This window comes from Eurosta solidaginis, chromosome 1 (assembly GCF_040869045.1).
Source record: "Eurosta solidaginis isolate ZX-2024a chromosome 1, ASM4086904v1, whole genome shotgun sequence".
Lineage (NCBI taxonomy): Eukaryota > Metazoa > Arthropoda > Insecta > Diptera > Tephritidae > Eurosta > Eurosta solidaginis.
In genome coordinates this window covers 91,607,909-91,622,399 of record NC_090319.1, presented here as the reverse complement: position 1 = coordinate 91,622,399, position 14,491 = coordinate 91,607,909, and the positions used below count along the sequence as shown (strand labels likewise).

Here is a 14,491-nt window from a genome sequence, read left to right as displayed (position 1 = left end):
AAGGATTGGTAAATTTTTGTTCCACTTATGGCATTAAAAGTATTCTAGTCAAATTAAATGAAAAAGGGCGGAGCCACTCCCAATTTTGTTTGAACTGGGCGTGTTCGTCATCCGATTTTGCAAATTTTCATTTAGCACACATATAGTAGTACTAGCCATCACACTAGGAGTAACGTTCCTGCTAAATTTCATCATGATATCTTCAACGACTGCCATACTGCTTGCAAATTTTTAAATTACCTTCTTTTCAAAGTGGGCGGTGCCACGCCCATTGTCCAATTTTAGTATTATTATACTTAATGTAAGTATTGTTTTCAATAAAACCGTTTAACCTAAACATTTTTTTAAATTATTTTATTTATGCAAGGGACAATAAATGTTGCGCATACGCCATAGTGTGCATCGTTACATTGAACATGGCATTTTGGAAATTTAGTGGTTCCGGAAACTGCCGGAATTGCTGTGGCATTTTTTTTCTAGCTTTCAAATTTCTTATGAAAATTATTAAAAAAAACTTAATAAATCGATTGTGCAAATTATTATAATAAACACCACGACTTAAGCTCGTACAATATTATAAATTCAAAAATTTGGAAGTCCGACGAAAACTAAAATCATAATTTTTGAAAATATTATATCAATTCTAACGTGCTACCTGATTCCCCTGTTCACGCATTGTTTCAAATATATGAAACTTATTTTAATCAATTTAGCACAAAATAACTTCAAACGTCAACAACTGTCAATCAAACGAGTGCAATCAATTGTACTTATCACAACCCACAAATAAACACTTAACCACATGAAAATCAGAACAAAACCACTTCAAATCAAATAAATCACAGTTAGTAAACATTTCAGTACGATAAATACAGTAAGTATGACGACACAAATAAAGTGCTAGGAGAATTGATAAAAAAAAAGAACAAAAAAACAAATAAGCGAAAATGACAACTACAATTGGCAATTTCCATGCGTGACGTCATGACATTACAAGGTCATTGGTATTGAACCCAGACTTTGATGTAATAAAACAATTTTAATGATGATCGAGAACAATAAAGTGCGGCACTGTCCTATAAGAACTCACTAAGCATATATCTCATTAAACATACATATGTATATCTAGATTTATCTAGATACTACATTTACAGTGTGTGCACGTGTGTACAATTACGCATAAGATAAACATTTCAGGGATGCCATAAAATGTCTCCAAAACTTTATTTCTTATTGCCGACTTTATAGTATTTACATTATAATAAAATCATATAGAAAAATTGACATTGATTCACAGAATTGATAAGATAAAGAACTACGAAAGTAAATTTAAGTTGCAGAGCGAATTTGTCAAGTATAGTAAGTCTGACGTACCCATTTCTGCTGAAGGTAAATTTTAATTATATAACATAACTATAGTAGAAATATAAGCAGGTATAAGAAGAGAAATTGCAGTAGAATCGGAACTGTACAGAAATAGGGACAATAGGAAGAAAAGGAAAAGTGAAGGAAGTACTTAAAATTGCTTATCTCTTTTCTCTTTTCTATTTTCTCCTTTTTTTGTATTGTTTCGGTCCACTGAACTATAAGTGAAGTTTCAAGTTTGTAGCTCAATGACAATTCTCTTTTAAATTCATCGCAAGATGTCAGGGGGGGGGGGGGGGGGGGGGAGGTACAGCTGTTTATAAATTTCTCGATCCGCGATGCGTTTTTCCTTTGGCCTCTGAAATACGTTAACAATTTCAAGCCTCTTGTTTGCCACAAAGTTACATAAAAATCGATCCAAAGATTCCAAACCTCTTAACAAATTTCTAAAAATCTCGCCCGAGTGCCACCTGTCAGATTTTTCCTCTTAATTAATGAATTTTCATAGAGTTCTCAATTTCAGGCCTCTAATATTCCTGGAAGTTACATTAAAATCTACCGAATGATTTCAAATCTCATTTGATTCTTTTGTAATATCCACCAGTGCGCCACCTAGCGGTATTTCCTCTGCTTTTGAATAATTAATAAAAGCTTCTTTGGTCGTTCTATTTAAAGCAAAATCAAGACTTATTGTGGACAAGACAAGTGTGGTATCTTCCTTATAGATGTCAAAATTACAAATAGACCCGCCGACCTGATGATTAAAATTACTATCGTAGTCTCATCCTGCATCTCTTTTTATCACAATGCCGAAACGCTGCCAAACGTGAAAAATAGCCATCTTGAACATCATGTCTGGCAGTTGGCGGATAAGATATCACACTTGTTTTATCCACAATGACATACGCTTTATTTTTCTCCAACGCGTTTCAACACATTATTGTGTCTTCTTCAGGGAGATTTTATATTTATTAAAACAAGAAAACATATTTCTGCTTTCGTTACAGAGAACTAAATATGTATGTGCGAGATTGCAATTTGTTAGCCCAACGGGAAGTTTATTAAAACTTGATCACAAAATTTTCTCATTTACAATGAAATTTCTGAATGTCTCGCATCGTGAGTCTGCTATTGAAAACTTTCCCCTTATGAAGTGCAAGGCCCGTAGCATGTCTTAGGTTCCATGATCGAAATCAATTTTTTATATCCAAATAGCTGTAAAATGGTTAATCGGATTAGTCATAGGGACTATCCTTGTCATTATACTTGCAAATTTGGCGGCCTCACATTTAATTCCACGCCTTTTTGCTTGGTTGATCATTTGCAGCTCCTGCTTCGTTTTAATTTGATTGGGAAGATTGCGGTATGTGCTTCAAGAGTTGCCCCTTGATCTCGCTTTTTTGTCTTAAAAAGGGGTTTAGTTATGGAAAAAACCTGCTGTCAAGGTCGCAAGTGTAGCTTAAAAGAAGCGGTTTTGATGCCATAAGCCTATGAAAAATGAGACAGATGTATGTTTTTATAAAATAGGTCAGAGTTATTGATGAAGTAAAAAGTATTTGACAAATATTGCAGGACGAGAGTCACAAATGGTTTTAACAAGAACTGGGAAATGCCACAAATAATGATCAAAGGTATCTCTTGTGAGCAGGTCTTCTTCTTCTTCTTGGCCGAATATTGATCCAATGCGTTTCGAAAATTAAGTCTTTACAGCTTCGGCAGTGGTCACAATGCTGAATACCCATGTAGTTGTTGTTACCACTGAAACTTTCCCCGAAGGTTAAGCAGATTGTTACGAATATAAGTAGTCCTTTACTCAGTATGAATCCGGTACTAGCACCTTCTATATCGACTGCAACGTTAATGATTTCTTTCATACTTCGAACCTTCTTGGCCAGCTCAGGCGATTGCCTGTCCTCTTCCCATTTTTGTCTGTCCATAATTGTTACTCTTCCACTTTTGTTGAACTTTAGCCACATAAAAACTTCGCATATTTACCTTGACTAGTCTTCAGGGTAGGCCTGCTTCTATGGTTATGCTCTCATTTAATTCGGATAAGCCAATACGTGCCAGCAATATGTTATGCTGCTTCTATTCGGTTCTTAACTTTGAGCTGGTATGTGGCGTAACTAGCACTTATTACTTCTTTGAGAGAAGATACTTACCTTACCAGTAACTGCCCTCGAATGAATTGTAAGCTTATCAAATGCGAATTTTTCTGCTTAAGACACCCTACAATACAATGTAAGTTTAAAAGACGTACAACTTTCTAGAGGATGCATTTGGATTCAATTCTCTACACCAGCGCTCATGTTGGAACCGTCGGTGAAGGCTTAAGCACCGTTCCAAAACGGGTTTTTTACTTCGGAACCAAGCAATTGAGTTCGGCGGTGTAATAATAAGTACACATTTATGCCTTTGCTGGGTGGCTTTCAACCTATTCAATTGCTAGAGTGGTAGTGCTTCATATGTGGATCTACAGTATAGCCAATTGGAAGGAAGTTAAAAATGAGATCCGAGGCCGTTGTCGGGCAAGTTCGACAAACTCCGCTGGCGCCAACATACAAGCAGTGTGCTGAATTTTTAAGGGGCTGGTGAGATTGTAGTCCTTCCAAAGAGACTTCCACGCTATCAAAAGTAAAGCACAGTCGTACCACCGCTTCATACCGCCATAGCAGAATATTCGAATTACCATCATAGAAAGCAATTTAGGGTCACGTACCGGCTACTTCATGTCCGAAGCATACCCTTAGTATTTATTATTGGCTAAATAGGCAATGTAATGATTAATTGATTATTTGTTCAGTTCGTTACACTAATTTTTCGAATGAATGCGTGTAAATATTATAAATAAATTCACACCTTAGAATGTTTCACCGTAACTCTCTTACAACAAGTTTAAATTAAACAGATCATCATGCCTTGATTTAACGCAGCTTATGTGGCCTGCCAGTGTTCTTTAGCTCTCTCACTTGTTTTCCTATACAAGCATCCTGATTAGTCACGTATCACATTCCCGAATACTTCATTGAGGTGCTAACGTCACCCTTTTTAACACACTTATATTAGCTTCACTTGTATGTATGCTTGTTTGTAACTCTCTAGGCTAGGCGCGCAAAAGAGAGTTAGGCCCATTTAGCGGCAATTATTGAATACTTTAATAACCCGCTAAACGCAAAATGAGTTGTGCTTGATAGCCGAGGCATGCACCTCTGTGAACGGTGCTATCAACATCAAATATCTAAGTGGATTATGGATACTAAAACGACACCATATTTTCGTGTTTTTTAGATTTTTAAAGGGTTTTATTTAGATTCACTCTGTGTAGCGGCCGGCCGTTGTTTACGAATTATGTAATTAAAATTTAAGTAACTTCCCGATAAGCTACAAACTTGGAATATATTTAGTTCAGAACCCGATGACAATGCATTAATATGAAAAAAAATCCGATAGGTGCCGCATGGATAGAAATATTTCAAAAAATCGTAGTTGTGGTCCAATTTGGCTCATATTTGGTAACAAATATTACATACAACCCGGTAGAAGTGACATCAAAATACTTTGGAGTTCGAGGAACGACAAGCATACGTGGCGCCGGGTCGAATAAAGTCTTCAAAGCATTCCTTATAGTAAAGACAACCTCTCTGCCGAATTTTGTTACGATAGGTTTAACGATTTTTGATTTATGATTAATAATATTTGTAAAATTGATTTTATCACAAGTGGGTGGTGCCACGCCTATTTTAAAAATTTGTTTCAAATTTTTATCAAGAGTCTCAATATCAGTCCACACGTCAAATTTCAACATTCGAGGTGTATTATTTACTAAATAATCAGGTTTTTTTGTGTGTTTCAAATGTTATATACATAAAAAGTGGGCGTGGTTATCATCCGATTTCGCTCATTTTCAATACCAATCTATTTGGTGAAGATATCTCAATATTTACTCAAGTTATCGTGTTAACGGACAGACGGACGGATGGACGGGCGGACATGGCTCAATCAAATTTTTTTTCACACTGATGATTTTGATATATGGAAGTCTATATCTATATTGATTCCTTTATATCTGTACAACCAACCGTTATCCAATCAAAGTTATAATACCCGGTGTACAAGTACAGCTGGGCAGAAAAAGGCTCTTAATTTACCACTATTTGATAAGTAAGCACATCGCCCAAGCACAACTTAAAATCTTGTGACCGACACTGTTTCAAAGGCGATTGAAAATTTTTTGATTGCCCTGTAAAACTGCAGGTAATTGTTGTGACGAGATTTCGCTTGGAATTTATTAATATTAATCGAAACAAGCAAATTGCGATAAGAGGCCGTATTCACATTTTATTAACCCTAAAATATAATGAGCGTTCCCTAAAATATTTATGGATTTATTATACAAAGTCCTACTTACATACGTACATAAATGCTAAATATATACCTAGGTAGGTTTTATAGCTTGTCTATAGGTACATATGTATATATATCTAAATATTTCCAGTTTAACGTAATTACCTCATTACTTATTTTGTTATTTGCGATTTTTATTTACCAAAAAAAAAACATGTTGAGCAAAATTGTAAAACTACGCAAGTGGAATTAGCTTAATGCAATTTGTTTAAATATTTGCTTTGTTTTTTTTCACCCTCTTTTTTTTCTAGTTCAAACAATTTTCGTTATACAACTGGATTATTCGTTTTAATTTTCGCACACGTTTTAATCGGTAAAATAAAATTCCCGTTTTTGGCAAACGTAGACTAGCGAAATATGCGAGCGATATATATATATATATATATATATATATATATATATATATATATATATATATGTAAGGCGCGATAACCTCCAAAGAGATCTAAGGCCGAGCATCTCTTCCAATTTGCGTCGTGCTCCTCATGATTTTTTCTACAAATTGGCCGGACGGGACCTATATGTTTTATGCCGACTCCGAACGGCATATGCAAGGCAGATGAGTTTTCACTGAGAGCTTTTCATGGCAGAAATACACTCGTAGCGCTTGCCAAACACTGCCGAGGGGCGACCCCGCTTAGAAAAATTTTCTTCTAATTGAAAAACCTTATTTCTAAAATTTTGATGTTGCTCTGCCCGGGGTTCGAACCCAGGGCATAAGGTGTGGCAGGCGGAGCACGCTACCATCACACCACGGTGGCACTGCTAGCGATATAGAGCGGGATAATAAAAATATTTGATTATTATTTGCATTGTTATTTGCTAGGCATATCGTCTACGTATGTATTCATAGATCTAAATTGAGCTAAGTCATTGCTCTCAATTTTTGAGGCTATGCAAAACAAATTATCGGACTCAATAGCAACCGTTTTGAATAATCTATTCAATAAGAGCCACACTGCAGAATGAGTATGGGTTCGGAACAATCGTCGCGTTCCAATGAAACGTGATCCAGATACAGAGATTTAACATGCAAATGCAACAACAATGTAATCCATATGGATCCTATCCGTATCTGGATCTTGCCCATTGGAACGCAACAAATAACAACATAATTTGAAATGAGTTGGCTTCATTATGGTGCATACTCAAAGCAAACGTTACAAGAATCGATCAACATTTACTTACTGCTGTCCAGTGAATTTTAACATAGCTGTGGCACCACACTCGGTTAAGGTTATTTTGTAGGGACAGTAAGGGCGGCCACCGGGGTGTGATGGTAGCTTGCCCTGCCTACCACATCGTATGCCCTGGGCCCACACCCCGGGCAAAGCAACATCAAAATTTTAGAAATAAAGGTTTTTCATTTAGAAGAAAGTGTTTCTAAGCGGGGTCGCCCCTCGTCAGTGTTTGGCAAGCGCTCCGAGTGTATTTCTGCCATGAAAAGCTCTCAGTGAAAACTCATCTGCCTCGCAGATGCCGTTCGGAGTCGGCATAAAACATGTAGGTCCCGTCCGGCCAATTTGTAGGGAAAGTCAAGAGGAGCACAACGCAAATTGGAAGAGAAGCTCGGACTTAGATCTCTTCGGAGGTTATCGCGCCTTACATGATTTTTTTTTTTTTTGAATAGACAGTTGTTGTGACTTAGCATAAATTAGGTTAACAGGCCGTTCAATAAAGGCCTCAAGCCATAGGCCATAATGTGATCAGAATTTGTTAGACGACCAAACGGAAAAACGACATTTACGTACCAGCACTTATGTTATAGAATAACTTCGTCCTCTCAGCAAATACTAAAAGTTGTCTAGGAGCAGGCTTAATAGCTACCTCGGGATCCGTCTGCTCTGCCGCCCCTAGTAGCTGGAGCGCTGACGCCGCTACCGCAGAACACGAACACAGAATGTGCTTATCCTTTTCTTCTCGCCGCTCATACTTCTTACGTCTGTTGTTACTGACGAGGTCTAACCTAGAAATATGTTACGCCAGAAGGTAGTGTCCAAGTAGTATGCCATCGTTAGCCTTAATTCTTCCCTCTTTAGGGATACGGGAAACTTTGTAAGTGTAAAGCCCTAGAAATATTTCTTCCCGCGCTTCTATCCATGCCTTTTCTGCTTGATGGATCATAGGTAAGGCGGCAATTACCCACCAACGTGTGCCGTACGTACGGACGTTTGTCGTACGAAACACGTTTGACCGAACCCTCAAGCCCGTACGAATCAATGTGTGCGTCTGTGTACATGTACATAACATATTTGTGTGTGTTTTGTTTACAGATAAGCACTGTTGCCATTGCCCATTTTGCATGCATGCTTATGGAAACATCAACTTTTTCCAATTTAATTTTTGATGTTGTAAAAGGCTGGAATTAATATTAAATAAATATAAATAGATTACATATTTATAATCTGCACTTCTACATAATTATTTCGAATTATTTTCACAATTTTTCAAACTTTAATTAGGTGTTTTTGCATAAAACTTCAAACGGTCAAAAATTAGCGCACAAAAGTTTACTAGGCAACTCTGTCTAGTGAGAGAGCGATCAGCTGACACGTTATTACGGAAAAAATCAAAATTGTTTTGATTTCTACGTTCCGTGCTACGTACGTACGGGCGGTGTACGTCGGTGAGTTTTCGTTTACATTGCACACTCATAAGATAGGTCGTGTCAGCTGACACGTTTTTGGTACGTACGTTCGTGAGTAACTGCCGCATAACTCCTCTTGCCTACGTTTGATTTCTCGCAAAGAGATTGGGACATCTATCGTCGATTCATCCAGTACTGCACCTTTCTTTTTTTTCAAACTCATCGGCCTTTTCTTTACATTCTATCTTTTTAACACCGGCAACCCAGTATAGATGGCATGCAATGCTGCTTTCAGAGTAGTTTTCAGACTGTATCATTACTGCATCTTAAGGATGGAATGGTAACACGGATATCCAAGCAGCGATTCAAGCGCTCAGCTCAACTGCAGAGCGCTCGAGGGTAGTCTAGTCCTGCTTTCGATTGCATCGAACAACTTTAGGGCTCCAAATCCTTTGGTGCCAGGGCACAACAACAACTCTGGCCATAAGACTCAGCACTCGATCGAGCACTTAAGAATTGGACATCAGTAAGAACTCTGCTGGTAAGCTGTGCAAGGGCTGAGATGACACCACAGCTTTCCAAGTGTCGAGATCCTTCTTAGCACTTGGTGAAGTAAATCATTCAGCTATTTACATATTCAGGGTTAACCCCTCAGGCTTAACCCCCTGGGCTATTGGGAGTGTTGACAGGGCACTGGTCAATGAAGTCCATTCAACTAAAATATCTCTGTATTTGCTACCTCGCCTTCTTCTCGTCTTGGTTCCTGTTTACAAGTCAACGAAGTACTTCCTCCAATGGCGAAGCACTCTCTCCATGCTACTTTAGAACCAAAAGGTAGGATTAAATAGTCTCCGGAACGACTATATCACAAGAGATGCAAAACAATTGCACTGGTCCTCCCAGGAAATTGGAGATTACTCGTTTAGCTTTATAAGCTCGGGGGAGAAGAGTATGTATTAACTGTTGTATAAAATATACTCGATCGAGTGCACGTCTGCCGATTGGAACTTGAGCGCGATTTTCCCAATCATTCGCCAACTGCTACAATGTCTCCATAGCACCATCTTCCCATTGTGCACTACTTAAATTTACTTCACCTTCCATTCATCTTCTCAATAGGTGCTCGATTACTTACTTAAGCATTTAGGTATCTAAATTTAATTAAATTGCCTGTTGATGATTACGTTGGCAGTTTTCGAAATGGATCCATCGCAATATGCCAGTAAATGTTTCTTTCTTTTCAGTTTCTCTTAGAAAACATAATAATTGAAATTCAATTATTATAAGCCGGTGTTAAGCTCATAAATTCTTAAATATAAGTATAAACTGAACACACCATTAAACAAACATACATAAATATGTACAACTGAGCCCGAGTTTACAAAGCTTCTCACTCGCAACGAAGAAGAACTTTACAAAAACAAATCTACATGGCACACAAATCAATATAGAGACAAAATGTCTCAATTGTGTTGTTAGTGTAGAAATGAGAAAAACTGAATTAAGCATGAAAACAAATACCAGCAGGATGGCCTAGTGGTTAAAGGCTACTGCAGTTTCACCATGTGATTCACGGTTCGAATCCCGGTGAAACCTTTGATAACATTACAAAATTGCCTGATGATGATTACGTTGGCGGTTTTCGAAATGGCTCCATCGCAATATGCCCGTAAATGTTTCTTTCTTTTCAGTTTCTCTTAGAAAACATAATAATTGAAATTCAATTATTATAAGCCGGTGTTAAGCTCATGAATTCTTAAATTTGGTTTTGTTTAAATGAATATTTGCGCTTTTATCTTATCTTAATATTCACACTGAATATATTTGGTATAGTACTTATATGTAGGTGTTTTGTTGGTGTTATTTTAATATATATACTGAATCCATATACATAAATTTTCCTCTCCACATGCCATGCACTGAAGAAAATACATAAACACTTTTGGCGTTATCATGATTTTAAGCGATTTATCAACAATTTAACACAAAAGAAAATTGCCTCAAATCTAAACGGCAAACACACAAATGAACCTACATGTATGAGCACCTTCTTTTGTACACTTGTGAGCAAAATTTAGCAAAAATATAAAAAAAAGTAAAGAAGTCTAAGTTTGGGTGAAATCGAACATTACATACCCAGCTGTACACTTGAAATGCTGTTGTTGGGACTGGGTCGATTTATAAACGGATATCGCGTCATCGAATTTTCGATAGGATTTGGCATCAGGAAAAAAAAGATCCACTACGCATACCCAAAAAAATAATTTTCGAGCCTGCGAAATTAAATTTTTTTACTTTTTTTCGACTTTGATTTTTAAGGTATACCCTGTCCCTGTATACATGAAAGTTTTACAATCAAATGAAAATTTTTTTATATAATTTTCTTCAGATCTGTTTGAATAACATTTATGTATATTTTAAGCTACGCAGATCTATTGTGTTGGGTGCAAATAAAAACAAAGATTATTCCACCTTTCAGCTCGACGTTTCGCCAATTTTCCTTGGCATCTTCAGGAGCGTGTTGTTTTTTTTTTTTTATTAACTAAATACAGTGTCACGCTCCTGAAGATGCCAAGGAAAATTGGCGAAACGTCGAGCTGAAAGGTGGAATAATCTTTGTTCTTATTTGCACCCAACACAATAGATCTGCGTAGCTTAAAATATACATAAAATTTTTTTTAGTAGGTCACGACAAAAACGTTAAAAATCAAAGTCGAAAAAAAGTCAAAAAAATTTAATTTCGCAGGCTCGAAAATTATTTTTTTGGGTATGGGTAGTGCAACTTTTTTTCCTGAGCCCAAAGCCTATCGAAAAATCGATGGCACGATATCGGTTAGCTTTCGTCCATACAAATGCACCCACCCTAATACATATGGTTCTATTCTGAACTAATTTTTCTTCGAGTTATGGCTCCCGAAACATAGAAAATTGCTTAGTCATAAAAGGGGCGGCGCCATGCCCATTTTCAAAAATTTGAAGTTTTTCCTATTTATTGTTATAAATCCACTTGGGAAATGAAATACCATTGATATAAAGCTCTTTTCCTAAGGTCCACCACCCTTTTAAAAATCTTTTATATAAAAATAGGCGTGGTCCTTAACCGATTTCGTAAATTTTTCTTCAAAGCATTCCTTATAGTAAGGGCAACCTTTCTGGCGAGTTTTGTTACGATAGGTTTAACGATTTTTGATTTATGATTAATAATATTTGTAAAATTGATTCTATCACAAGTGGGCGGTGCCACAGCCATTTAAAAAAAAAATTTCAAATTTTTATCAAGAGTCTCAATATCAGTCCACACGTCAAATTTCAACATTCTAGGTGTATTATTTCCCAAATAATCAGGTTTTTTGTGTTTTCCAAAATGTTATATATATAAATAGTGGGCGTGGTTATCATCCGATTTCGCTCATTTTTAGTACCAATATATTCTGGGTCCAGATAAGCTCGTGTACGAAGTGAAGTGGTGAAGATATCTCAATATTTACTCAAGTTATCGTATTAACGGATGTGGTGATTGAAACCACTTTTAATTTTATATATAAAGAAACTTTTATTCAATAAAGAATACGCCTAAATGTATGCGTCAATATCTTTTTTCAATTTTTTACCATCATGAAAATTTTTGAAAATTGAAAAATCAATATTGAAAATTAAAATATGAATAAAACATTTTAAAATTACAAAGTTAAATAAAAATAACAAGAACCCTTCAACGGACACACGGACAGACAGACGGACGGACATGCCTTAATCAAATTTTTTTTTCGATACTGATGATTTTGATATATGGAAGTCTATATCTCTTTCGATTCCTTTATACCTGTATAACCAATCGTTATCCAATCAAAGGTTTAATACCCTGTGTACAAGTACAGCTGGGTATAAAATATATATATATACTTGACGTAATATACCAACGAGAAGATTTACAACAAGGATCTCTTCCAGTTCCTACAAAGTAGCCGGTCAGGACCTATATGTTGTATGCTGGCTTCGAACGGCACCTGCAAGGCAAGACGATAGTCGTGGGCTAACAATCAATTCGGAGATACAGAGGAAGGGGGTCTGTCGAAATGACCAAACAAATTGGTTCTCTTGATGAAAAAGCGGTTTGAACTAACAAACCATAATGCGATCTATGTAACCGAGTTATGGTTAATTTAAGAACAAAAAACCTGATTTGTTGATTTTACTGGTTTCATTTCTTTCGGTGTATTTAGATCTATTGCGCATGTGTTTAGGAGGTTTTATGGTCATTTTTAGAGTGGATTCTGGTGGGTTTGAGTAGTAGCAAAAATATGGATTGAAAACAAAACCCAAAAAAACAAAAACAGTGCATATTTTTCCCCTAAATATCCACTATTTGTGCTGCTATTGCCTTAATTTTGCTCCTTAGTATATATATTTATGTAAATTTCATAAACACACAAACGCCTCGCATTCATTGTTATTTGTGCAAAAAATAAAAAATTAAATAAGTAAATAAAAAACAAACACAATCCAGACAAGTGCTCGGCGCACAAGCGCGCGCTGACGTCTTATTTGCTATTTTAGTCGTTCACTTTCCTCAGAAGCCAACGAGTCAATGGGCGAGCATAAACTAGATAACGGGAAAATTGTAAAATTAAATATTTTTACGTAAATTTACTAAAACCAAAAAAGCACATGTCCAAATTTAAAAAATGTTAGTTTCTATACCGCCAACTGCAAATACGGCTTACGCGCTTACGTACTTAAAATTTATTATCCAACGATCGCAATTGCAATTGATTACGTGAATAAATTTTGCTTTCGACTTGCGGTTTTTTACCCGAACTAATTATTGAGTGCGTGAATTTTAAGTTATATTAATTTTTATTGTTTTTTGTAAACCAGATCTATTTTAATAAGCGCAGTAATTCTTGAAAGGCGTACAAAAGTGACCAACAAGTTGTGTACTAATTTGTTGCTGCTCCAATTGAATTTAATTACAATCAATTGTGTATCGTGATATTTAATTAATAACCAAAGCTCAGGCTGTGAAAATTCTTAAAGCAAATTTTAAGCAAATTTTGAAAAAAAGGAATTAATTAAAAAAAAAAAAAGTTACTAGTGTTGGCTTAAGCAAAACTCAAGAAGAATCTTAAAAATTGCCTAGAGGTACGATATCATAGACCGTCTATTTAATAGAAGTGTAAACGGTAAACTTCAAATTATGCTCATCATCGCATTCCGTTTCTTGCGCGGGGCTTTGAGGATTAATTTTCCACGCATGGTCGCACAGTGGCCACAAATTTAGCATTTTGTTTCATTAATCGTATTTTTACCGATTTAACAATTTTTTTTTTCGTTTCTATAGAAACTTAGGAGAATTTAGAAAACTATAGAGACTTAGAAGAAAATGGTCGAGCCCGATTTTTAAATTTTTCTTTGTTTATATAAATTTTTTTGTGTGCAAAATTCAAAGAAGTGGAAAATGTTTGGGGTTATAATTTACAACAGTGGTCCACTACTATAACACGTCTAAAAATTTCTGAAGAGGTGTGAAAAGACGGTTATTGACCTGTAACGAGATATTTGCAAAAAAAGTTGAAAATTTACATGTGATTGTTGTAATTTCTATGAATATATTGTGCACAGAAAAAAAATTTTAGTGTTTTGCGTGTATATAATTTTGATCTCTAAACCGTTGTTCGACCAACTCAGGGTAATTTTTTTAAATGTGGTTAAAAAAAAAATTTTAAAAAAAAATTTCAAAATGTTTAGTAAACACAAATTTCTTCCCTTAAACATTTAGAAATTTTTGTTTCTTATGCAGTTTTGAATCTCATCAAATTTCAGTATATAAAAGTTTCAAGTAATCTTATACGGTGGACAAATGGAACACTTAATTAGCTATATCGCCCTAAAAGCAAATTACTTCTTGAATGAGCCCCTTCTAAATGCACGTTCTAAATAAACAGCTATTTTTGATATGGCGCGAACGCCATGCCGAATTGACAATCGTTTGCTATTGTGAATGCGTAAATATTGTCAAGAAGAATTTTTTAAATTAAGAAAATAAACAAAATAACTTTGAAGCTTTGAAATAAAATAAGGCAGTTCTGTGTTTTGTGCACTTGAATATGACAACTTTGCAAATTCAAAAGTAAA

The 14,491-nt window shown here is 35.8% G+C and overlaps 1 protein-coding gene and 1 pseudogene across 12 annotated transcripts in view; one reads left to right on the top strand and one right to left on the bottom strand.

Annotated features, from left to right (window-relative positions):
- LOC137237255 (putative nuclease HARBI1) overlaps positions 1–14,491 on the bottom strand; it is a 526,467-nt pseudogene that overhangs the window by 108,444 nt on the left and 403,532 nt on the right.
- LOC137236454 (serine-rich adhesin for platelets) overlaps positions 1–14,491 on the top strand; it is a 344,342-nt gene that overhangs the window by 310,208 nt on the left and 19,643 nt on the right. Inside the window, exon 1 of one of the 12 annotated variants that reach the window (XM_067759075.1) lies at positions 12,848–12,977. The exons of 9 other annotated variants lie outside the window; for them this stretch is intronic. The gene's annotated coding sequence lies outside the window, so the exon portion shown is untranslated. 2 more of the 12 variants (XM_067759071.1, XM_067759074.1) reach the window with 2 other exon arrangements.